The sequence below is a fragment of the Cupressus sempervirens genome, chromosome 4 (genome assembly GCF_028749045.1).
Source record: "Cupressus sempervirens isolate cs-2001-9-10 chromosome 4, ASM2874904v1, whole genome shotgun sequence".
NCBI lineage: Eukaryota > Viridiplantae > Streptophyta > Pinopsida > Cupressales > Cupressaceae > Cupressus > Cupressus sempervirens.
Genome location: NC_143121.1, coordinates 885,696,629 through 885,723,648, shown reverse-complemented (window position 1 = coordinate 885,723,648; position 27,020 = coordinate 885,696,629). Strand labels below are relative to the sequence as shown.

General features: G+C 36.5%; 1 protein-coding gene across 2 annotated transcripts in view; it reads right to left on the bottom strand.

The window, feature by feature from the left end:
• LOC149564228 (uncharacterized) overlaps nt 1-27,020 on the bottom strand; it is a 200,373-nt gene that overhangs the window by 142,153 nt on the left and 31,200 nt on the right. The gene's annotated exons all lie outside the window — the stretch shown is intronic.

Genomic DNA, 27,020 nt, shown 5'->3' with positions numbered 1-27,020 from the left:
AAGCACTCTCCTAGGACACCCCTATGGGTGTATAATCCTTAGGTATATCAGAAGACTGATATCTTCGTGGTGGAGGACCTTGATTGTAAGCCACTTGTTGGTTAGACATAGAGGGAGTCTTTGTGTTACGTCGGTAAAACGGGGGCAGCCACTATTTAGTTGAGGTGTGACACTGGGACTCGGTCGATTTAAAGGGGGTTGAGTTTGAGTTTTGACATGATTGACTTCAACTACCCCATCATTTGTGATGTTTTTATTAATGTTTCTCCACCACAATTTCTGCTTATCAGTGGACCGATCAGAGGAATTGTGCGTTTGTGTGGAATTGTGCAAAAAACCTTTACCATCTTTAGATAATTTAATTATGTCATTGTTTACCAAGGTTTCTTCCACTTTAGCCACATTTTCTAAAGTGGTTTTAAAATCTTTAGGCCCTTGGAGTTGGAGCGAATAATTCATTGATTTTGAGAGACTGTTGATGAAGATATCTGTCTTCTCCTTATCTAATATGTCTCTATGATATTTAGCAAACATGTGCCTCCATCGTTGTAGGAAGGTCTTGAATGATTCACCTAAGAGTTGTTTTGTGTTACATAGATCAATCATTGTAACCTCTCTTTCAATGTTGTGAGAATATTGGGTGATAAAAATGGAGGCCAATTGATCAAAGCTTTTGATATTGGAGGGTAGTTTGGAGAACCACTCCATGGCTTGTCCTCCGAGGCTCCTAGGAAATAGGCGCATTAAGTATGTTGTGTCATGGACAAATTCCATGCTTAGCATATAGAATTGCCTCAGGTGATCTTGTGGATCCGTCGTGCCAAAATATTTGTCATACTTTGGTATCTGCACATTTGGAGGAAAAGGTGCAAAGGTAATGTTTTTATTGAATGGCAAGGGACACACCTTTTCAAGGCTAAACTCTGCGGGTTGTGTTTTTCCTCTTTTCAACTTTTCCATTTCTAGTTGTAAGTCTTGCAATTTTTGTGTGACTATGTCTAAAGGTGACTCTTCTTCATCTCGTTTTAGGTTGGTCACATCAAAAATCGAATGGCAATTTTGCACCTTGTTGTGCTAATGTGAGTATGTATCGTTCTTTGTGTTTTCCAGAATCTTGTCCATGATATCAACAAGTTCAGGATTTTGCTAAAAATCTTCAATTTTAGTTTCGATACTTCCGTCATCCCATGCATCAGATGAACCCATTGCGACTAAGGATTCCAAATTTCGATCAAACAAGGGTGACTCGTAAGTAACCGTGTTCGGCGAGCAATCTGTTGTTGTAGTAGATTTGAGGAGGTTTAGAGGTTCTGTGCGTTTGATGGTTCTACTTGCTATCCTAGCACTCACTCATATGGGCGACTATTTTGGTTTTGTTGGGACACTTGTTTTGTGTGGTGGCATGAAAGGTAAATTGGATTCTTTTAGTGTCTAGGCATTCTTCAAAAGGTAAAAGTTTTTGTTGACCATAATTTGTTTGTAGCAACAAGCTAAATTGGACAAGGTATTTACCAATGTTGATAAAATAAGGTTCACATTCGCGAAGTCAGGTATGGATGTGTGTTTCCAAATGTTCCTAGCTTGATGTGCAAAGTGAGGTAATGGTAACTATTGGGTTGATGATGATATAGTTTCGCTTGTTTTCAAAAGATGTTTTCGGGCAAACACATAAATTTTTCAGACTTTGTAAAATACCAGCACGGAAAAGGGTATCTAAATTTATTGTTTGTTTGCAAGTGTCATGTTTGTAGATAGCCTTCATTTCATGTTTTTGCTCAGATGCATTACAAGAATGGTCAGATGCACTATTTCATTACTTAGATGCATCGCAGGGATGGTTAGATGTGTTGTTTCAAGGCTCAAATGTGTCGTTCTATGGGCATATGCGTCATGATAGAGATCAAAAGCATTACAGGAATGTTCAAAAGCACTGTTTTATGCAGTGTAAGTTCAAAAATGTCTTGGTTTTGAACTTGATTTCTCGATACCGGTTTGAGGTTTGTCCTTCTCGAAGGTTTATGATCCGCACTAGTGTTTGTTATTAAGTTTTAAAACACTTCCAAGCACAATAGTAGTAGAACCAATGCAAGATATAAAAACTGCAGACACCTAGAAAATGGAAGAAAATGGCTTCCTGATAAGGTTATCTAAAGGCTGGTGACTAGTGGGTCTTAGTGTTCCAACTATGTTCAGATTTACCTCTCCTATGACAGAGAGCTTCCCACCAATGCCAGGGAGGTTTGGCGCAATCCTTTGTGGGACTACTAGAGGAAGGCTATTTTTCGAACACAAGTGGCTTGCATTCAATTAGGAATACAAGATTGGGAGCAATCCCTCTCACTGGCCCTACTAAGGCAACTCGGGAGGTAGCCCTTCTATGGTTAGATAATCTTACCTAGTGAAAAGCAAGAAATGGAAGTCACAAATAGGTGTAGGAATCTGATCACCCAAGAAGAGTGAGAGCATGTCTCTACTGTTTTGGTTCCCCAAACACGATAGACACAAAAAATTAATTACTAGCCCTTATACTACTGAAGATAGAGGGGGGCTCCTAATTAGACTATGTGTGGGTTCTTTTCCTTGTTCAACTGTAACCGATCTTTACAGAAGGTTAGGCATTCTGATCAACTCCAAAAAGTTGAGAGCATAGGCCTACTTCTTTATCAAATCAGTGAGATTGAACTTCTTATTAAACTATGTTTGAAAATTTGAGAAATGTCACACTTTTAATTGACAAGAGCCGTGGTCCACCTACCTGATTCGAAGCTAGCAAGGACTAGGCGCATTTTTGAGAGACTTCATTCCTATCGCACATTTCTAGTAGCCTTGTGGTTGTGATTTTTGATAGATCTAATCTTTGTGAGCTTGGAAGCACCTTTGAAAGTTTTCTGATCTCAGTATGAAGCTTCTCACATGCTATAGAACCTGCAAAAGATCAGATTCAAGTACACTACAAAACAAGAGATTCAAGGATCCAATATGCATGCAAATGGAGATTTAAACTAATCTAAATGATAACCATGCAGAACAATGCAAGAAAGGAAATGTAATAACAATGCAATACTAATCTATGAAAACAAATATGGATCTAAGCTAATATGAAAATGCAAGAAAGAAAACTCATGATGGAAGCCAGGGATGCACGAGAGAAGAAGACAAGAAGATAGAAGTTCTCCACAAAAAGCTTTAGTATTAAACCCCTTCTTCAAAAATCACTCTCCAAACCTGCAACATAAAAATAGCATAATAATGGATCTAAAAGAAGAAGAATAGATTAGCAAGAAACTTGAAGAACAAAGAGGCTTTAATACGAAGCCCCACGGTGGGCGCCAATTTGTACACGGTGTGAACGCATATTCATGAAATCTTAGTGTAGGATGCAAATGAACTAATGATGAATTAAACTAAACCCAAGATATCATCATTAGAATGTAATCTCTACGAGAGTCTCATGTTTCCCTAACTACAACTGCTAAAATAGCTCTTAGACCAGCATTTTAGTGACAGATCTAGAATGAGAGAATGCTGAAAAAATGAATATGCAATGAACTAACAAGTGATAAATGATGCTAAATAACAAAAAATAATGCTAAAATGCTATGAAAATGCTACAATAAGAATGCTAGATGATGAATCAAAATGTGCCTACAGTGCAAATGCCTAAGACTTGGGTCCTTTTGCTCTTGAATTCGCCTTCTATTTATAGGATTTTAGAAGGGGTTAGGGTAAGAATTTGGGTTTTACCTTTTCACTTGGTGGGTGGGAATGAAATTGAAAAGGAGTTCAAAAGTTTTGATTGGAGGCTCCATGTGATTTTCATATCAACAAAAATGTCTCATGAGAGACAAGAAAAGGATCTCAAAAGTCATGATTTGTGGCTAGATAAGGCTTTATTTCAACAAAAATGTCTCATGAGAGACAAGAGAAGGAGCCCAAAAGTCATGATTTGTGACTAAATATGACTTTTATTTTCAACAAAGTATATGACTTCTATTTTCAACAAAAAAATCTCATGCAAGACAAGAGAAGGAGCCCAAAAGTCACGATTTGTGGCTAAATATGACTTTTATTTTCAACAAAAATGTCTCATGAGAGACAAAAGGAGGAGCCCAAAAGTCACAATTTGTGGATAAATATGACTTTTATTTTCAACAAAAATGTCTCATGAGAGACAAAAGGAGGAGCCCAAAAGTCACGATTTGTAGCTAAATATGACTTTTATTTTCAACAAAAATGTCTCATGAGAGACAAAAGGAGGAACCCAAAAAGTCATGATTTATGGCTAAATTTGGATTTCTTTTAATTATTTATATAAAAGGAGGTTTTTCATTTTGTGAGAATAAATGGATTTATTGATTTAATAAAATTTCCATTTATTCTCAAACATTTGTCTTTTCCCTCTCTTTTTTTTTTTTGAATTTCATTTTATGATTTTGAATTGCTTCTCTCCTCTTTTGAAGTTGATTTAGGTCTTATTAAATTGATCGATAATTTTTTGTTTAATTTGCGCTGATTGATCAGAATTGTGTGATTTATGTTTTTGCCAATTTTTGGGTGTCTACACTAGTAACTTCATCCAAGTCATGCCATGAATAACATCATAATCTCCCATATCCACTACATAAAAATTCCCCACCATGTCATAATCACCCATCTACATGTGAAGATTGGTAATCATGCATGTACTCTATAGGTTATGCCCACTAGCCACAATAACTCTAAAGCCCTCACACTCCTCTGTCAAAAGACTATTCTTCTTAACTAGACTCTTAGAGATAAAATTAAGTGTAGCCCATGTGTCAAATTATAAGTAAAATAATACAAAGTCACTTTTAAGGAGTTAAATGGAATAATAATTTAAATTTTGGAAAGTTCCAAGAGAAGTTATGAAAAGAGTTGAGGAGAAGAGAGGGGAGTCTAAAGCTTGATAATAAAGGGTTGTACCTATGGCCAAATTTCCACCAATGGGATGAAGATTCCAAAGGTTTCCTAACAAACAAAAACTCAAAATGTTGAAGCTGAGGATGAAAACACTTTGTTTTCAACAAAGTGGTTCCATCCAGGGACCAATAGTGAGTGTAAGAATTGGTGTTTGGGGAATGAAACCCTTGGGTTTTTGGGGGACAATGTTACTTGGAAAACTGCCTTTGTCTTGAAAAGATTCAGTTGGTGAGTTCAGATACAAAAACACATAAAATATATACCCATTGGAAGAAAAAGAGAAAAGTTGCTAGGATAGGGCCCCCTTTCTCTAGTCTAGCTACCTTGCCCTTAGAATAACCATCATCAGGATAAGATAACAACAACTGAAGGAGGAAAAATAACTTGTGGAGCTGGTGTTCAATGCCCTAACCAAACCTTATAGGAGGATGTGTGATTGCTCTGTTTTGGAACTAATATGTTGTCATTGATGTCAAAGCAAGATTGTTGTTGACGCAAAACTAAGATGAATGTTATAATGCTTGTAAGTTGTAAGAAATGAGCATTGCTACAATGAAACATTTTGCAACTGAGAAACACAAATACATTGATCATAATCAAGAAATTGTATATTGGAATAGATGCAAGAAGTTTATTATACTACTAAGCATGATATAGAGAAACATAATATCCATTTTTTAAGTGAATTTATCGAAGTCTGCTGGATGAGTTATTCCAGCACTGATTTTGCATGGAAGAAATGGATATTTAATAATATTAATAGTTATAAGGCCGACCTAATTGAGAAGTCAATACTATTGGAGAAACTTGTCAATAAGTTTAAAGGATCATGAACAAAACTTGGCATGCATTTTCAAAGGTTTCCTAGCTGTGCCAGTCAAGATTTCAAACCTGCTACTACTCAGGAAATTCTATCAGCCTGAAACAACATTTTTCAATAGAAGTCGGTCTTTAATGCTCAAAAATGTCCCCAGGGAAAAAAGGCATTTCATAAGGTTTAATTATTTATATTCTTTCGTGAAACTGAAGCCTTGTTATGCTGATGATTTCTCATTGAATACTATTTCAATTTACTTTGGGTTTTGTAATGTCACCATCTAGGAACATCATTAATTTAATCAATGATTCCCAATTAATTCTTAGAATTGTACTTTCTCCATATTCCATGGGTTTATAATTTTATTATATCTTCATTTGCGTATTATTTCATACTCCATAATTGATATTTATTTCTTAACCTTTGTAACCAAGTGTATTTGGTTTTCCCTCTTATGTTGTCAGAAACCCATATTAACATATGGCTGATGTAAATATAGATATTATTTTATAAATGTATTTATTTTTCTTTTAATAAATAAATGTGACCATTAATCATCCATACGATATCATATTGATTTATTATCAATGTTTAATAATAGAAAAATATTTATAATAATAATGTTTAATATATTAGAAGTAAAATAATAATAATCAGATCTAATTTAATAACAAAATAATTATTATATCACTTACAAAATACTCACCAACAAAATAAAAATAATTATGAGTGAAGAGTCGCGACCCGTGACCATGGAGCATATAAATTAAGAAGAGCATTGAATTAGTCAAAGGAACAAGGAGAAATATTAAAAAGGGGTAACTGTCAAACGTAGAGAGTATCAAAGAGTTTTAAAAGAATTTTAATTGCGTGCTCACATAATTGCAAGAACACATGCACATTGGAGAATAACACTTGTAAGCAATCACCTGGAATCCAAGTAATAACATCTCTGCAACAAATTCTAAAATAACACAAACTCCATCCACACGAATGATATTGGAGCAGAGGGTATAGCCATCAGACCTTACCTCTAAGGCTCGCCAAGGGAGGAATCAAATACATTATCATTGAAGTCCGATACACCGGGTTACATGGAAGAAGGTGTGGTCTACATCACCAACACATTCACTTAGAATGATCCATATCACATGATAAGATGAGTTGCATCGATAGTTAGTAAGGGGAAGACAAGGGTCTCATACATGCAAGGATATAACAAGATTGTGGTGTCAGTATAAAGAGTCGGCTAACTTAAATAAAAGGCATATTCATTGCTTACATCATTCATAGATAGTTATTGTTTACCGCATAGGTTAATTAAGAATTGCACACAGACAATGAACACGAACACGAACAACAGAAATCTTCTTATTATTATTCGCATATGCCAGAACATTACGTTATGCTTCAATGATAAGATCTGATGATAAGATGAATACAATGCTTCCCAAAGGGGTTATAAATACTTTCCGAAGAACTTTCCTGAAGGAGTCCGTCGGCCACATACATGTCGTTACATAAAAACCTTTCCGAAGGGATCCGTCGGCTGATACACAATTCCCTTTCCGAAGGGACCTGTTGACTGATACACAATTTCCTTTCCAAAGGGACCCGTCGGCTGATACACAATTTCCTTTCTGAAGGGACCCGTCGACTGATACACAATTTCTACCGACGACATCATCCCCCCCAAAAAGAAAAGTCATCTCCTAACGACTACAGAACAAAACTCAAACAACTAATACAACAATATCACTTTCACATTCATCCCATTGCATCTATAGCCTTTGCTAACACAATACTGACTCCTCAAGCTGACCTTGATAGCCACCTGTGCTGCTTTCTCTGCTTCCAACTCCTCTGTACCCTAAGCCAAGTGTCGCTGCACTGCCTCCAACTGGATGATCAGCTCTTCCCGAGCTCTTTACGCATTCACCAAGATAGCCTCACGGCCAACACCTACTCTCAGTGCCTCTGGTACACAGACACTCCATGCCTGCAGCAGCTCCAAGTCTTCTCAACTGGTCAGACTCCCACGACTGATATCCGCAACGACTGGGGGTCCAAGGGGCAACGCCCCCAGCGAGGTCGAGGGGCAGCACCCTCGCGGGATCCTGGGGCAGTGCCCCGGGTGTGCTCCCTATCGCAGTATAGGGCCAGGTCTATCGCCACCAAGACCAAATTAACATTCTGAAACCCACACAAAACTACACGGAACACACCATTTCTGTCATTTTCTGCCGATTCTACACTCTTTCTGGCAATCGCTGATGCTACCCCTTCCCTTTGGTATCCTCCGTTACTCATTGTAAGCATGCTTGATTTGTCGACTTTTTTTTTTTCCTTTTGTTTTTCTTTTAGAAAACCTCCTGCCACCCTCTGCCATGTTATGCCAATTCCTTATGCAATAACCTGGAATGCCATTCTGAATGCAATAATAGGTAGAAGTCGTACGCCAAATCCGTATGCTATATTTATCATTTATGCAAAACCCGTACACCATATTATACTGAAAATCCGTATATTGGCTGCTTCAGAAAATCCGTACGGTGACCATGTTGGAAAATCCGTACAATGGTTGTTTAAAATATCCTCACTGAGCAAATAACATATATATGGGGAAATCTGTACGGCAAGATTTTCAACGAAGCCGTACGGTAACTCAACCTCCAAAATCCGTACGGTGACTAGCTCCCGGAATCTGTACAATGACTAGCTCTCAAATTTGTGCGCAACCTTACAAAGAAATTCTAAATCCGTACGATGCCTATCTGACTGCATCTGGGAATTCCGTACAGCTACACTGCATTTGAAAAGTCCGTATGGTGACAGGGACTCAAAAGTTGTACGGTGATTGCATAAAACTCGTACATAGCCTTCCTGCTAAACACCGTACAGTAGCCTTTTAAAATCCGTACATTGCATCTTCAGTAGAAAATCCGTATGGTGAGCAATTACAAGCCGTACAATGACTTTAGAAAAGCCGTACGGTTACTTGAGACATCCGTCCCTTTTTTTTTTTCTTTTTCTTTTTTCTTTTTTCCACTTTTCTTCTTTTTTTTTTTTTTTTTAATTTTTAACAGCAAAGTTAATTTTCCCTTCGCCCGTCGGCATCGTCGATCTGCAATGACGAAGGGGTCGCCCGAAGGCCATTCTCTGATGCAGAAGTCTTCCGGCCGTGGTATACCTTCAGCTTCGAGCCATTCACCGCCTGAGGCACTTCCTGTCCATCCAAAGTCCATAATTCTATTGCTCCATTGTCCCCTACATCCCGGATCTGATACGGCCTGACCCACTTAACTTTGAACTTTCCTGGTTTGATCTCATTCCACTGTCCGAGTTGAAACCTGCTACGCCTGTTCTGTGTCATCTCCATATCGCCCAGTTTGTTCTCGAAGTTCACTACCATGGACTCCGTCAGTTGGCCCCTTCTGTCCGTCTATAACACATTCACTCTGTACTGCTACAACTTTTATTGAACCCTTCCTCTTTGTTGCCTGTGCAGACCGTATCATGTGCCTTCCTTGCTGCCGGTACCTTTCTGCTATATCTGTGGTTCGACGTAATACTTTCTTCCTACACAGTCGTATAGTAGAATCTTTCCTTCTTTTGGGTTCGTACTGTATGTTCTGTCCTTTAGCTTCAGTCATACCCGCGTTTCCTTCTTCGGCTTCTCTGTATTGCTTCAAACATTCATTTCCTCCTTCGGCTTCTCCATGTTCCTTCAGACATTCATTTCCTCCATCAGCTTCTCTGTGTTCCTTTGGACATTTATTTCCTCCTTCGGCTTCTCCATGTTCCTTCAGACATTCATTTCTTCCATTGGCTTCTCTGTGTTCCTTCGGACATTCATTTCCTTCTTCTTTCTTACCTTCGTCGATCTTTAGCATATTACAACTTGGAAAGAGCTCGTAATCCTCTATCTACCAGTGGTAAAGACCATTTACTGAATCCAAATCGTCATCTCCTTCCAATCGTAGGACTCCCTCCTGATCAAGTTCCATACTCTGCCTCCTCTCATCATCTTCTCCTTCAGAATTTGAAGATAGAGCTTCTTCTCCAACCATTTGAGTGTGTAGATCGATGACATACTTGCAGCCTTTTCTTTCAAGTGATAAAGTATTTTTCTTCCAATCGTGTTTTGCCTTGGCTTGTATCAACCACCCCCGGCCCAGAATTGCATCATATCCTCTCCGCTTCAGTGGGATCACGACAAAGTCCAACAGGAATGGTTGTGTTCCAATCGTCACTGGTTGCGCTGTGAGTATTCCCAATGGCTTGATTCCATGTTGATCGGCTGTTAACAACTGGAAGGTAGGTGGCCACAATGTTGGCTGTCCCAACTTTTTCCAGGTATCCTCTGGCAACACATTGACACCAGACCCTCCGTCCACGATCGTATCCGTTAGCACAGTCCCGAGAATGCCCATTTCAACAACCGCCGCATAGCGTCCGAATGAAAGAGCTAACAGCATTGGGTCTTCTGCACTTGCGTCACTTTCCTTCTCCTTTTTGTCCGCTGCACTTGCTCCACTTTCTTGCTTCCTTCCATCTTCTCCTGGTAGTTGGGCAGCGGGAACGATGTTTGTGAGTGTCGATCGGAGCTGAGGCATAGTGAGCAACAGATCACTTATCCTGACGAGTATCTCGGCTTGCAATATTTGTCGTACAATGTTCTGTTCTACGCAGTTCCGTACGGAGGTACTCGTCGTGTCCTTCAGGTGTGTCGTTTCTGCCTGTGTTGCTTTTTGGATCTCTGCCTGTGCTTCCTCCAGTCTCTTCTTTTCTTCTGCTACGTCGGGGTACACTTTCGCTTGCTGTCGTGTGATTGCCAGAACTTCTTCCTCGTCCGTCCTGACGGTAATCAAGTTACTCTGGACTTTGGACACCTAGCATCTTCATGATCACCAAGTCCACACCATCTGCATAACAACTTCGGTGTGTTCGCCGTTGTACACTCTCGGGCGAAGTGACTCCATAGATTGCATGCGCAACATTGAACAATCGATCAACCATTCGCATCATATTGAATTTGACTCCTTTCGCCTGTATTGTTGTTGTTTTGACCGTGCCGGTTGTTTCTGTATCTGCCCGATGCGGCACCTTCCGTACTGGTGTTCCCATTCCCTCCTGACGGAGATGCCTCCTATGTCAGGAACACTTGCTGCGGTGTTTTTGTTTTCAAATTGAAAGGGCATTCTTTTACCGAGTGTCCCATAATCTGGCAAATCTCACAAAATTGATCTTTCGGGCATGATCCCTTCGTATGGCCTTCTTTCTTACACTCTGTGCACCATAGGTCGTTGCCCTTAGTCTCCTTGTTCATGTTTTTGAACTCCCTCATCATCCAAAGCATGTCCTTCTGAAGAGTACAGACTTTCTTGCTACTGCCTTCATTGTCGCTGCTATCTTCCCCTGAAGGCTCGTCATCATCTGAATCGGATGAGCTGGTCTTCTTCTTCTTTGTCTTCTGTTCACTTTCGAGATTCAACGCCTGATTGTATGCTTTAGTATATGTCGATGGTGGCACGATGATCATCTTTTTCCACAGCTTCAGGTGAAGGCCTTCAATGAACCATCTTTTCTGAAGCCCATCTGCCAGCTTATTCTCCATTTTACTGATTAAGTCTTTCAACCTCCTGGCGAAGACCCGTACTGTTTCATTCTTCTTTTGTTTGGTATTGAATACTTCCACTACAATTTCATTATCGTCGCGCAGAAGTTGAAATTCTGTGATGAACTCTTTCTTCATGTTATCCCAACTGTTTAACTTTTGTGGATCAGTATCAATAAACTAATCAATCGCAACACCCCGTAGGGTAGCGGGAAATTGTCGGATCCATTTGTTTGTATTTGTTATGCCATTTGCTCTCCAGATTGTTTCACATATTTTACAATGTCGAATGGGATTAGCTGTTTCATTACCATCAAATTTAGCAAACTTTTCCTTCAGACCTGCCATTATCACTGTATGTTGAGGCTTTTGTTGTGTACCTGCGTTGTTTTGCATTCCCGCACTATTTTGAGCACCCGCGTTGTTCTGAGCTCCCGCGTTGTTTTGAACACCCACGCTATTCTGCACACCCGCGTTGTTCCAGACACCCGCGCTGTTCTACACACCCACGCTATTCCACACACCCGCGCTGTTGCCAACACCCACGCTATTTTCGACTTCCACTATTTTCAACACCCGCACTATTTTCGACTTCCGCGCTGTTTGGTGAAGAAGAGGGTTCATCAACCGAAGTTGTTCGTTCCGGAAGTATATCTCGGACGAAGAGGTCACTCTACGCTCGTGCTCCTTCGGCACTTCAAGCCATGCGAGTCGATCTCCTTCCATCAGGATTCTCTTCCCGTGGCGTATGCAAGTTCAGAAACTCCTCCCTCGCTTCTTCCACCAAAACGAGCCGCCGTCGAGTCTCCTTCAACAATCCTTCCGCGCTCTTGTTTCTGTCGGCAATATTCTGAAATCTCCTTCGACGCTCTGTCTGTTGAGCCAAAATTAAATTTTCTTGCGCAATGCGTATGTCATCTTTTTCCTTCAGCTTACTATTATCTTTGTTCAACTGATTCGGCATTTAATTCATATCCACCTGCCTGCATACCAGGTCCATCGGGCAACGGCGCCAAATGTTTACCGCATAAGTTAATTAAGAATTGCACACAGACAATGAATACGAACACGAACAGCAGAAATCTTCTTATTATTATTCGCATATGCCAGAACAGTTATCTATTTATAAGATGCAAATGCTGAAGTAATAAATATTCATTTTAAGTTTCCTTATTCTAACGAGATAATGTGTGTGCCTATATATATATATATATATATATATATATGATCCAAACAATGTTTGGTAGAGGGCATTCTTATGAATCTCATAGTATGATCCAAACTATGTTTGGTGGAGGGCATTTCTTACAAATGTCATAGCATGATCCAAGCACGTCTCGATGAAGGACATTCATCATGAATGTCATAGAATGATTCACGTATAAACTTGGTGGAAAATGATCCAAGTATAACTTGGTGGAGGGCATTCGTAACGAATGTCATATATGATCTAGGTATAGCCTGGTGGAGGGTATTCATTATGGGTACCATAATTTGATCTAGGTATAACCTGATGGAGGGCATTCTATATGAATCTCATAATATGATCTAAGGAAACTTGGTGTAGAATATTCGAATGTTAATCATTCCAATTAGGATAAGTTGTTAAAATAAGAAATATCTAGATAGATTTATTATGATCTCTATAATTATTATGTGTCCCAATCTAGGTTTTATACTAGGGACATTACATATGTCTTTATTTCCTTTAAAGATCACTTTTTATATTTGTAAGAATTTGGCTTAGGCCAGAATTCACTCAAGAACTAAAGAACTCAACACAAGCACACAGTAGACCAAAATAGACAGAGTATGATCAGAATGACGATATTCATTCAATAACTGGATGAGAGTACACTAGGAGTGCCTGAATATAAAGGCCTCAGAAGAGCTTCTAGAATGCATAGAAGTCAGCATCATGATATGTCATACAACCAGGCACATGTCCACCAGATATGGGTTATCCTCCATTGAGCACGAGATTAAGTACGATGATGTGAGGATAAGCCTACAATGGTGTAGCACGCAAATCAGTGGTGTAGACAACATGTGCTAAATAAGGAGTGCAAATAACTATGTTGTCATCATGACAACTCAGTGAATGATGCATACTCCTGTGTTGTAGACACCATGTGCATAATTAGAGATGCATAACTCAATGAGAGTACACAAACTCCTAAGTGTCTCACCTAAAATAATAATTAAATAATGCAAAATAATTAAATAATGCATTAACCTAAGTAAAACTTAAGTAAGTGTAATAAGTAAATGCTTATTTACACCAACAATATTGTAATATCTCCTATTAGGAACACCCATATAATGGCTGTTCCACCTTGATAGAATATAAAATATGATTTATTCCCTTTCTGATGTCCTCCATATGATGAGTTCCCAATATATATCATTTATCTAATTTTTCCATATAATTGTATTCTCTTTCATCATATAATCTCCTATTGATCCTATATTCTTAATGTATATAATTAGTATTGATTTCTCATTTCATTCTCTTCCTCGATCAATGTATAGGTATTCTTTTTGTATATTCACACACTCCTATAATGACGAGCATTTACTTCATCGCTCAATTGACTATCTTTCAAAGATTCTAATTTGTTAGGTGTAATATAAGGTGTCATGTTATTTAGTTTTACCAGATCAAGACTTTAAGACTGAGTTCGTAAACTTCCCTAGCAAACTTGATGATGAATGTAATTGTCATTTAAAATGTTTTAGTGTGTGCCTTTCACTCATGTGATTTCTCTCCACATATATACTATGTATATGATGGCTATATGGGGGATCAACCCTTATTCCTGCATATTGTGATGATGCCTTCTAAAACGTATATCAATGATGTCATTTTTTGAACATTCGTTGCCTATGCCTTTTTGATCAAAACCATTTTTCTTTGTGTTGTGACTCTATTCGCAATAATAGTACTACTTGGGAAAGTATTAACTCCCTCAGCCTGATTCCTTTTTGCTCATCACATTTATCAAAGTTTTCCTTTATTCTTCAATGCTCATGATCCATAATTTCTAATTACTTACTCCGGTTCATGTTGAGTCTGGTATGGTAGTGACGTCTCAAAATAGTAGCAACTGGTATTTTTATTTTGTTCCTTCAATATCATTCCTAGTGTACTCCATTTATCCCTGATTGTTTTGTTAAAAACCCTAGCCGGCTCCAAATTTGATAAATGAATGCACAAGCTCTTATTTGCAATATTTAGTTGGTCTCCAAATGATTTTGAATTTTCCCAGGTTGATAAGAGATAACAATTACAATGATGTTATAAATTCAGAGTGGAACTAGAAAGAGATTCTTTGCAATGGATATGAAAATCACACAGCAGAAATATATGATTTAATAATGGCAGTAGGGTGTAGGTAATTTGCCAATTCATTAGATAAAACAAAGAGCAATTGCATACATATAATCTTAATAGAATTCCAACTGGCAATCTGAACCTGAATTGGGTTGTTGTGGTAATGGCCACCCCTCTTTGTATTTGTTTGCAGCTAAGACGTGGATGCACAATCATTTCCAAGAGTAATGGTGACGTCTCCAAAAGCACTCCAATCAGCTATCATCTGCAATAACTTACTCCCATGCCCTCCCACGGCTATGATCTGCTGAAACTCATGACCATTCTACCAACTGCAGGCCCAAAACAAGAAGCATTAGCTTTTCCTGCTGCCACAGCTCAAACACTAAGGAATTAAGGCTGAGTTGTTTTCATAATGATGTCCTCTTCACCCTTTCAGGAAACACTTTTGACTTCTACCCACACCTGCCATTACAATGAAATTCGCAGTTTCCAGATGTCAATACGACCAGCAACACAATGTAGACTTACAGCAGTAAATCACTTCCAAGATCTCCAATACAGGCTCTAAACAGCAACAACGAGAATCTCCACACTTTCAGAATCAGTAACAAAATCTCCAAGCCACAAGAATACAATAAGGAGACTCGGCAAATTGTTTATAACAGCACAATTTGCAATAAAATTACCAGAACAATCTCCCAGACACATGAAACACGGATAGGAGATTTAGATAGTGAAATCACTATACATCAGCAGTGACTTCAAACATCAGAACTTCGAAGACCCTTATACTTTAGCAAGGTCTCACAATTCAGATTCAAGAAAAGCCACAAAGGCACAAAAAGAAAAATATATAATCAAGTGTGCTTTTTCCCAATGAAAAGAGCTCTCGTTTATAAGCTTTTCATTGGCAAAAATTTCCATAGAATTCCACTTCAAAAAACGTAGAAGTTTCCCAAAAGAACTCAAAACTAAAGAATTTCCAACTTACTTTTTAGAAATATTTCTTTAAGTCATTATTTATAATAGTATAAACATTATTATAATAATACAACTCAATGAATAAATAAATAAGAGCTCATGTAACTATTAACCTGATCAACCGCAGGTGACGACCAACTGCCAAGCCATCCACTACACTACTAAAAATAGCAACTACCCATAATAGACTTACTAAAAATAGTAAGTAATCAACCAAGACCCCCAAAAAAACCTGTCAACTCATGAGGGTCACTATGATGCGCTAACTCAATCAACTGCACAGACTGGCCAAAAATGGAGACACTACAGTCTCTTATCTGTGATTATCTGTATCTGAGAGATTGGTATTATTGTTTTGAGTATTGTTACAATTTGTTGCTAAGGTATATACTATGATGGCTATATGGGGGATCAAACCTTATTCCTGCATATTGTGATGACACCTTCTAAAATGTATATCAATGATGTCATTTTTTGAACATTCACTGCGTATGCCATTTTGATCAAAACCTTTTTTCTTTGTTTTGTGACTCTATTCGCAATAATAGTACCACCTGGGAAAATATTAACTCCCTTGACCTAATTCCTTTTTGCTCATCACATTTATCAAATTTTTCCTTTATTCGTCAATGCTCATGATCCATAATTTCTAACTACTACCTCCAGTTCATGTTCAGTTTGGTATGGTAGTGACATCTCAGAACAGTAGTGACTGGTATTTTTATTTTGTTCCTTCAATATCATTCCTGGTGTACTCCTCCATTTATCCCTGATTGTTTCCTTTGTAACTCCCTTGAATAAAGGTGTTTCATTCTTGCTTGATGTGTTAGCTCAAGCGCTGGTTAAGTATCTGAAATATGTGAGTGTTTGCTATGACTTCTCGATATGATTTTTAGTGCATTAGACAGAAGATTATATTCCTGTTCCTTTTATTTACACGATACAACTTATATATTTTAGGCATCATCTATGGTTCTCCCATAAAATATATAAATTCTTCCTATCTCTATATTTTCCAAAATGCAACTTGGGATGTATTAGCCTAACTTGTCTGGACGTGGATCTCTCTCGCATGAGTTTAGTAAGCTCGTCTCTATTGGCTCTCCTTTCTTCTTTTCATATTGTATTTTTCTTCTTTCCGCTTCTTGACCTCTACATAGATTCTCTTCCTACATTTATCTATACTCCTATTCGCTAGTTAGCATGACTGTATACTAAGCGCTTTATTGGTCTAGGTGTCTTCTGTAATCTTCCCTCCATCTCCACATAGTCATTCTCGACATTATAACATCTGTTATGATCGCCAATCATTATGATCTTCATTTTTATGCATTCATCAAATTTAAATGATAAGCCTTCACCAAAGCTCTGTAGTAGCAATCAATTTTACTTAATGTCTGATCCACTATTTTGTTTCATTTCATCTCCTACTTGTCCTTTTCCCCTTTCAAGTGTCGAAATTTTCCTTTAACATATGCGCAGGGCTGAAAAGTCACAACTGTCTATTTAGTCGCTTGGACAATATAAGTTTATATTTGGTTCTGATCCACTATTTTATTTCATTGCATCTCCTACTTGTCCTTTTCCCCTTTCAGGTGTTGAAGTTTTCCTCTAACATATGCACAGGGCTGAAAAGTCGTGACTGTCTATTTAGTTGCTTGGACAATGTAAGTTTATATTTGGTCATGTTAATGTTTTATAGCTTTAGTTGGATAAACCTATGTATAATTATATATGAGATATAATATGTTTATTATATATAAGGTTATATATATTTGTTATTATAATAATTATATAACTAATGAACAGACATGTCCCTTGAAGGGACATGTCTCTTCATAGTCTTTTTCTCAATATAAATGGAGAGAGATTGTTGTATTTGAAAAAATATAGAAATCACAAACAATGTTATTTCATCTATAACAATCATTAGCATTTCAACATGGTATCAGAGCAGGTTCCTTTCCTTGACTATTTTTATGATGCTAATAATCTTGAGATATCTCTTCTCTATTATCTATTAATGTCAGGCCTAAGTTCTGCGCATGTGAGAAGATTGAGAATAGGTGTTAAAGCTTGAAGTTGTGAAGACGATTCCTTCTTCCAACAGATCAAGCATCTTTCTTTGCTTGGTCAAATATTGGAATAAGTGTGTAGTGTTAAACGGGATGCTGGTGACTATTTTGGAAAGACATGATAATCCTAAAGAAGTCTTAAGTTTCAGTTGGTTGTTTGCAGAGTCAGCTGACATAAATTCATAAACATCTAAGGAATGCTTGAATTAATGAATGTGAGAGCATGCTGGCTCAAGACTGTAGGAGATCTGGCCTGAGACTGTGTTATAAATGTGATGGTATCTTTGGATCGATAAGGGAGCTTGTTGATCACTGTGGACTTGGAACCCTGAGTGAAGGATTCAAAGCATTGGATAAGGACACTGTCATGTGGCAGGTTGTAGTCTGTTGACTTCGATCAAGACTTCTTCCATAACCTTGTCTAGAATGAGTTCAAGTTTGTTGTGATAACCACTTCTGATTGTAAAAGAAAATTGTTGCAGTGAGATAAATCTATTGTGTTTGTAAACACGTGGTTGCTTATGATGTGTGGATGCTCAAGTTTTGCTTAAAGTGTAGCCTGTGTAGGACTTGGTAACAGCAGATTGTTAATTTGAATACAGATGTGTCTAGGCTATTCCCATAAGTTGGATATCGAGAGTCAATTGTATAGTAGTCTACCAGAGAACAAGAGAATCATAAAATTATACAGCCATAACAATAATTCAAAGCCCAGTCAACAGTCTGCAGTAAAGAGCTTGTGTTGAGAATTAAAGATTCATCTTTTCCATCAGCAATTACTCCAACTGATCTACATCAAGGACGTGGTAATAGCCAGAGCTTTAGTACAATTGATATAACAAAGATCAAAATTTCATATGCAAATCATTATTCATTCCATTCAATTAAAGAGGAACATGTATATACCGAAGTCAGAGTGCTGAACAAAGAATTTGTTGGAGATTAAAGAAAGCCATATGTGGTACAGAAATCATACATTTGGATAAGACCATTATATCTCTATAATCGGTGACATTCATATTTAATATTGTCAAGCAAATATAACCGTCATTTGCCGAAGATCATTATTGAGTGAGTTATATGCGAAAGCTCATCGATTCTCCATTAGATGAATTGTTAACTCAGTCATTGAGACAAAGGGAAAACTCATGTCAAGAGGAAGAAGATGACAAGAATGCAACTCATCTTCTGATGAATGATCACAAGACTCGCTTGTCAATCCCTCTGTCCAAGACTCACTCATCAATCCTTTTGTCTTAGACTTGCTCATCAATCCCTCTGTGAAGACTCGCTTGTAAAGTAGAAGGGTAACCTATGAATGTAACATCATGAGTTGACCAAAGCAATATAATATATATATATATATATATATATATGGAGGAGATACAAATGAAAGGTTCATAATCTATGTTACCCGAAAACGCGTTTCCACCTCTAAGACACAGGTTTTGGAAATGGGGACGGTTTCGAGGACGGGGGGACGGCAGGAAACGTTTCCAAGCCGTCCCCACCTAGATAGGAAAATCAGAAAGGCGTCCTCAAAACACAGGAAACGGTCAACGAGTTTTGGAAACTTGTTGACTGTCCGGAGGACTGCATTTTTGTTTCCTAGAGGTTTCCGGGACTTCTAAAACAGTTTTCGATTTTTACCACAAAAATTAAATAAGCCACCTGCGGACCCCGCAACTTCAAATATATTAAAAAATAAAACTTTTTATGTTTTTTATATAGACTTAGGTTTGTTAATATAATAATAACTCAATGTTTTCATTTCCTATTTTAATGTTTTATTAAATATAATCATAACCTTGCGTCCATTATTATATGTAATCATAACCTTGCGTCCATTAATAATAATAATAACTATATACTTCTGTTGTTACATGATCCATTATCTCCACAGATATCATACAGATCTCTTTATCTTTTATAGTTTAATTTATATTACAGATCTAGTTTAATTTAAAAGTTTAATTGTTTAAGTCTTAACTTTTCAATGTTTTCATTTTGTTGAAAGTTGATGTTTTTCATTGTCTCGTTTGATTCATTTCATGACTTACTAATGGTATTGTAAGTACTTAGATGATGATTGAAAGTGATTATTTGAATTTTCTTAGATAATTGAAAATGATGCTATTTAGAATTTTGATTTTCTATGACGACTCAATTAGATGTTGAGTGCTATGCCCTATGATCATTGATGAATCAATATTTGATGAATGGAATTGATAATTTTTAACTATGTTGCTATGATGAATGTAGAATTGATGAATATTTTTGAAAATTCATATATATATATTTATAGCCGTCCCCTGCCGTCCCCTATTCCTACAAAAAAAAAAACCGCCCCGGAAACCCGTTTCCCTGTCCCCCCATCCCCTCGTCTTGGAATCTTGGGGTAACATAGTTCATAATGCAACAATGATGAAATAAGATGGATGATCAAACCAAAGTAGGGAAGAACGATAGCAAATCTATGAAGGGAGAAAGCAACTATCATTAGGAGTTGCTAAGTAAGCACATAAACATAAAGGAGTCATTGATAAGCTTTTAATATAGTTCATCTCTAGAAGCTCGTGTATCGACAGCAAGATATTTCTCAGAGAACCATTGACGGGGAAGTCAAAGCCTAGTCCATAGAAATATAAGTCATACATGCAGCTTAAATCTCATAGAAGACCACTTTCAAATATATCAAAATTTCTATAGAACAGTCAGCCTAAACACTCTAGACATCTGCAACCCGAACTTTGAAGCCTATGATACGCACACAAGAGTTGAGAATTTTGAGTATTCATGTGGATGTATTAATGTGAAAATGAAATCATACATCAGCAGTAAAACAATATGTTATCATCCTCAAATTGACTAGCCATTAGTATATGTGATACATTATATCTGGCGAACTATATCATGCGGGGATGAATCCCGCCTCTAAGTTGGGTGTAGCTTGTAAGATCACTCTTAACAACCACAAGGTGTCTGGATTGTATAGTGAACGATCTGCCATTTATAAAGTCTCACTCCATAGATGTAATGTCCCCTTTTTAGCATTCATAGCATGATGTTGTCGTTAGCCTATTTCCCTACGGGAGCCTATTTCCCCACAGTCCCGTAGGCTAACGAGGACATTAAAGGGACTTAGAGGCCATTTGGCCCAGATAGTTTCAGTTGCAGGTCTTTCTGAGGGGTTTTGAGGCAACTTTGGGCATACTTACTATTTATAGTAAGTCATCTTGGGCATGGGCGGAATCCAGTGGCAACGGTATGTCGATGGTAATTGTTTAAAATCGACAAGAAGACTTGTTTATCACTGATAAGATTTGTTATGCATTGATAAAGCTATTTTATAAAGTTAAATATTTATATTTAACTTTATTAATGCATAGACTATAGTTTGTGGAAAATATTTAAATTAAAAGAGTCCCTTTTATTTTATAACACATTGGAGACATAAGTTACATAAAGGGAGTTATGTTTTATCCCACATTGAGAAAAAAAAGGATGGAGCCCTTGTGAGAACACTATAAAAAAAATGGAAGAGCTTCTTTTAAGTATGCTTGGAAATATCAAAGAAATTGGGAGGTTTTCTGGAGATTATGTCTCAATAGTTTAAAGGATGAAATCCCTTCAAGCTGGAAATCTTGACGCCATTGAAAGATATGGTCTTGAGATTCAACATGGTAGCAGTCCGAAAAAGCTGATACGAAAAAACAGTCTGAAAAAGTAGAACCGAAAAAGCAGGCGGAAAAAGCAGTCCGTAAAAGCAGTTCAAAAAGCAGATCCAAAAAAGCAATTCGAAAAAGCAAAGCAGAAGGGGCAGCATTGAAGAAAAATTATTACAGCCATCTACAACCAAGTTCCTTTATTAGTATTGCTTTCTTAGGTGTTATAAGTTTCAGCTGTAAGTGTGCATTATACCAGCATTATCATTTTGTAATCCATGTAAATGCCAAAAGTCTTGGCCATATTTCATGAGCATTGTATTAGAGATTTCATTGCAAATTAAGAAGATAATAGTTGCTGGTGTCATTTAAGCAATTCAATATCATTATTTATCAGCTAGTTAGTTTGCATACCAACTGTTTGTAAAAATGTCAGTTGGTTGTAGGTGTTCATTTCTCATGCTTAGATCATATATATGCACTGAATATTGTCAAAATTAATAGTACACTCACGTTAGGTCATTGTGTAGTCCATTTGGAGTTTTCTAGCACAAGATTCTCATTAATGCAAATTTTTAAAAGAGTTATTTAAAGCCAGCTGAAATACTATATCAGTCATACGTCCCTTGCATGTGAATTGTTTGATGAAATTCCTTGAGCTTTCATCAGCATTTTTTGAGAGCAGATTTGAGGAGGGTCATTACAACAAACTATATGGAAGTCAGCAGCCAATATGGGATTTGACGGTAAGAGATATCAAACATTATGATATGTTTGAATGCTATGAGTATAGAGGAGTATGGTGAATATGGGGTAAGGTCACAAACAATGAAGGAGAATCATAACCAGTGTGTTTCGGGTGCATGAAGTTTGATAGGAGCCTATCATTTTTATCTATGATCCAGTAAAATGAAATCTCCGACTTCTCTATTTTGGGAAAAATTCTTCCTCAAACACTTGCAATGAATTTTTTGTTTTGTTTTGAGTGATAAATGATTTGGTAATCAATCCTCGAATCATTTTCAACTTGCAAAATATGGGCTGAGCCTAATTCTGGAACATAATTAATTTAAGAAGGCCTAAGTAGTCTCGTGTGTGCATTTCTAAGGTGTGTTGAAATCTCCTACTATGGAAGTCTTCTATCACTACAGAATTTACTATTGTTAAATCAATAGTCCAAGTCTCTTTCTAAATCCATACAAGAGATTCTTCTACATTTCTTTGATGAAAGGAAATGATTATATGAAATAAATTGACTCATATGAAGGATGTTCATGACATTTGAGAAAAATAAATGGAAAAGAAGGTTGGTACTTTACACATGTTACCAAATATTGTGGAGAACACAATCTTCTGACAGTGGCCCCAAGAAGTTTTGATCTAGAATTCATTAGTCATATGATGATCATGTTGGATAAAGTGAGACCTTCGAATCAAATGCCTTTGATGATTGAGATTATGAAGTAACCTTCCATGTCAAGAGGGAATATGACAGTTCGGTAGAGGCAATCTTGGACAAAGAGAGGAAGTAGATAGATATTATGCTTCAATCAAACTTTTGATGATTTTGGTCGTATTGATTTAGAGGAAGTAGACTCTATCGAGATGGACTCTCCAGTGACTAGAAACTATAGTAGTTAAAGGACTATGATTCATGGGATAAAGTTTCATGTATGTAAGGCCTTATGCTATCAGGATACCTACTGAACTAGGGAAGCATGACATGACTTGCTGCTAGGGGGTTAGAAGAATGATAATAGATCCAAAGGGAGTTTGACACTTCATCAAAGAGAACATTTTACTAAGAGGTTAAAAAAGTTTATATTAGACTCATAGCAAGTTTTGACACTTCATTAATAACCTTGACTAGGAGGTCAAAAGGTCAACATTTCTTCATGAAAAAGAATTTCCTAGTGCAATCCCTTATATTACAGTCTATGAGAGATAAGTTTGAGGTGAAAACCTTATTCTTTGATATGTTTCATGGTGGATGTCTTGACAACACCACATGATAGTATCCATGGTGACTTCATGTGTATGGGAAACCCTCATGTGTTCATCATGAGGAAGTGACGACTTCCAAATGATTATCACTTGTACTTGCAAAAGTTACTGGAAGGTGATGACCTTTGATTAACATATATCATGATATACATTTTGAGTAAATGTTGAAATAGATCATGAAAGTCTTTATCTTGTAAATCAACAACTAAGTGTTAGATGTTATTAAATTGACTATCTATAAGTTGTTTGTATAGGTATATGATAGATATTTTGTGAATATATTGCCTTGATATTCTGATAGGCCAATACTCATGTTACTTAATATGATATCAAAAGAATATTTGGTGAATATCATGTGTTGATATTCTGATAGGCCAATACCCATATGATATAATATAATGGAAGTCTTCTGATTAAAGATTTCCTTGATGTGATTTTCTAATATTACCAATGGTGTAATATTTGTCATATGTTTATCCTTCCTAGCTAAGAGGGAGTGTTAATGTTTTATAGCTTTAGTTCGATAAACCTATGGATAATTATTTATGAGATATAATATGTTTATTATATATAAGTCTCTCTCTCTCTCTCTCTCTCTCTCTCTCTCTCTCTCTCTCTCTCTCTATATATATATATATATATAATGAATAGACATATCCCTTGAAGGGACATGTCTCTTCACATGTCTCTACATAGGCTTATTCTCAATATAAATGGAGAGAGATAGTTGTACTTGAAAAAATATAGAAATCACAAACAATGTTATTTCATCCATAGCAATCATTACCATTTTAATAGTTCCAGTTTGATTTATGCATATTTATGTTTAAAATTATAAAATGCAAGGTTTTTATATTATTATATTTAGATAAGCAATTTAAATATATTACTCAATATACGTATTATCATATTAATATATATCAGTACATTAATGATATCTTACATTATTATAATAATAGATTTGATATATTTGAATATTGATATATTAATTCATTATTAATTTTTTTTTACTACTATTATATATTTAATAATTACTAAAATCTTATCTAAAAAATGAAGATATGACAATCTTCCCTTCCTCAAATTGCTTGTCCTCAAGCAATGCGAACTGTCATGACATTCTATTAAGCGACTTTGGAATCCAATGATCCTATTGATGGAACTCTAAAATTTTGGAGAATTTTAGTCCTAAGCACCGTGGCAAAGAGAGGATTTTTTTAGATCTTACCCACTACTTATATTCAAAAAATATGCTTCAAAGCATTAAAAGTCATGAGTAGGGCAGTTATAAGTGGTTCACGGAGAATTAAAGAAAGAACAAAAAGACAAACAACAACAATCCATTAATGGCAAGAAGGACAATACAATGGTTTGAGAGATAGTGCAGTTGGAACAAATTAATCATGTACAACAAACAGATTTATATAAACATAGAATGATTGGATTCCAAATTACAGAAATCAGTGACAGTTACATAAAGATTTAACAGCATACACCTCATAAAGCTACTCCAATAAGGAAGACTAATACAATGCAAGCAGAAAGGGATAATGATAGCGAGCAGTAATCAACAGATATGCTTAAACAATGATTATTCATATATTGCTTGATATGTTTCAAGAAGAGCCTGCAAATATAAGAACGTGATATAGTGATCAGAATGGGAACTTTTTGTGTTGTTAAGAACAGTTCAGTTCTCCATAGACTCCTAATTCAGAGAAATTAAATAGTAGTGGGATAAATGATATCTTAGCATCCACAGCTGACAGTTATATAGCAACACATATTTCTGCTACCTACAGAATGCTTCTCCTAATCCAGAAATGAATGTAAATCTGACACACAACAGATGGTAAATGATGCACATATGGAGGTTGCCAAATACAGATCTATGTTGAAGCAAAAGGAGGAAGATTGTCCCAAGTATAGACTGCTGTATGCATCCCCATTTTCTAAGGAGATATTGCTCAATCTGAGACCTTTATGAGTAAGCTCCAAAGTGAAATAATATTCAGACATCTTATCAGACAGTTTGGATGCAATTATCATCTTTGCACATTTGTATTTTGTACACAACCAAACTGGCTGAGAATTTTTAACTTCAGAGAATAAATATTAATTACTATGAAGATGTCTGGTGTGATTATAGTGGTTATAGTGTTTCTGAGTATGGAATCATGCCTGAATTAGGACCGATTGTTACCACCATAATTATAAAGGATAAGTGCTTCGAGCAGGATGGTAAACATATACATATCCAACTTACAGTACCAAGTGTGGAAGATTTTTTAATATGCACAGGGCCGGCTGGAATCAACATTGAGGTTGGAAGTGGACAGTCTGAGGAAAACTCAGGCACTCAAATTTGGAGTCTTGTACATATGGGTGTCATCGCTGGAAAAGCATATTAGATACAATACTGGAATTGGTCCCCATGTTGTTATGCAAATACTCCAGAATTCATGCTTGACGTTGAAAGCAAACCTGAACAGAGTCGAGTCATTTTATTCCATAATTGTAATGCTTGTTCGAATGCCAACTTCTAATATTTTTTGTGTTTATTTGCAGGAGTATACATAAAAGAACGATGAATTTCAGTGTTTGAATGTTAATTGAGGATTAAATATTATGATGCCTAGACAAGGTGATTATTGGCATTCAAATGGAGAATGACATAGTTGCTATTGTGTGACGTGCATGGGCTTTGCATTAGAACTCCATGTGTTGTGCAATTGACTCAGGATGATATAATTGCGTAAATAAGGGGATTCAAGTTGAGCCACTGTAAGCCTGATTGGGAGGAATGGTATATGATCCACAATCATAAAGAGCATGGAATCATCGCTGCAATGAGGAAAGTCTGGAGTGATGGAACACAGTTGTCGTGCAGGTCTTTGAAGCGGAAATTCAAAATGAAGCATTGATCAAATTACCCAATTTATCTTTGGGAGAAAGTTTATTGGCATCAATATATTCATCTAAGTTCATATCCTATCATTATACAAAGTTTGTATTTAGAATAAACTTCCAAAATATTCAAAGGGAATTAAAGTTAGTTTGTAGTTATGAAGCGTTGCATCATTTTGAAAAGATTAGATGCCGAATGGGTGTGTCTATTCACGCAAACACCTTTTCATTGTTTATAAATATCAGATGTTTTAGGGAATTAAAGTTAGTTTGTAGTTATGAAGCGTTGCATCATTTTGAAAAGATTAGATGCCGAATGGGTGTGTCTATTCACGCAAACACCTTTTCATTGTTTATAAATATCAGATGTAAAATCAAACAAAGAACAATATTCATATTTGTATTTTAAAATTTCACCCATCCTACGCTCAATGGTATATGTTTATTCTTTTATTGATAAAGAAATGATTTTTTGAACTAAGTCTATGGATGGTGAATTATCGAATGAATTCTTGTGCGATTTGGAGTCGAACTGTATAATTTTAAAGTTTTATTAAGTTGTGTTCTTTATAAATATTTTATTTATTTTCTATAAATATTTTAATAATTGGATAAGTGGACTGGGTCATTATTGCATTTTAAATTTAATAAACATAAAAATTATGAAATATTTAAT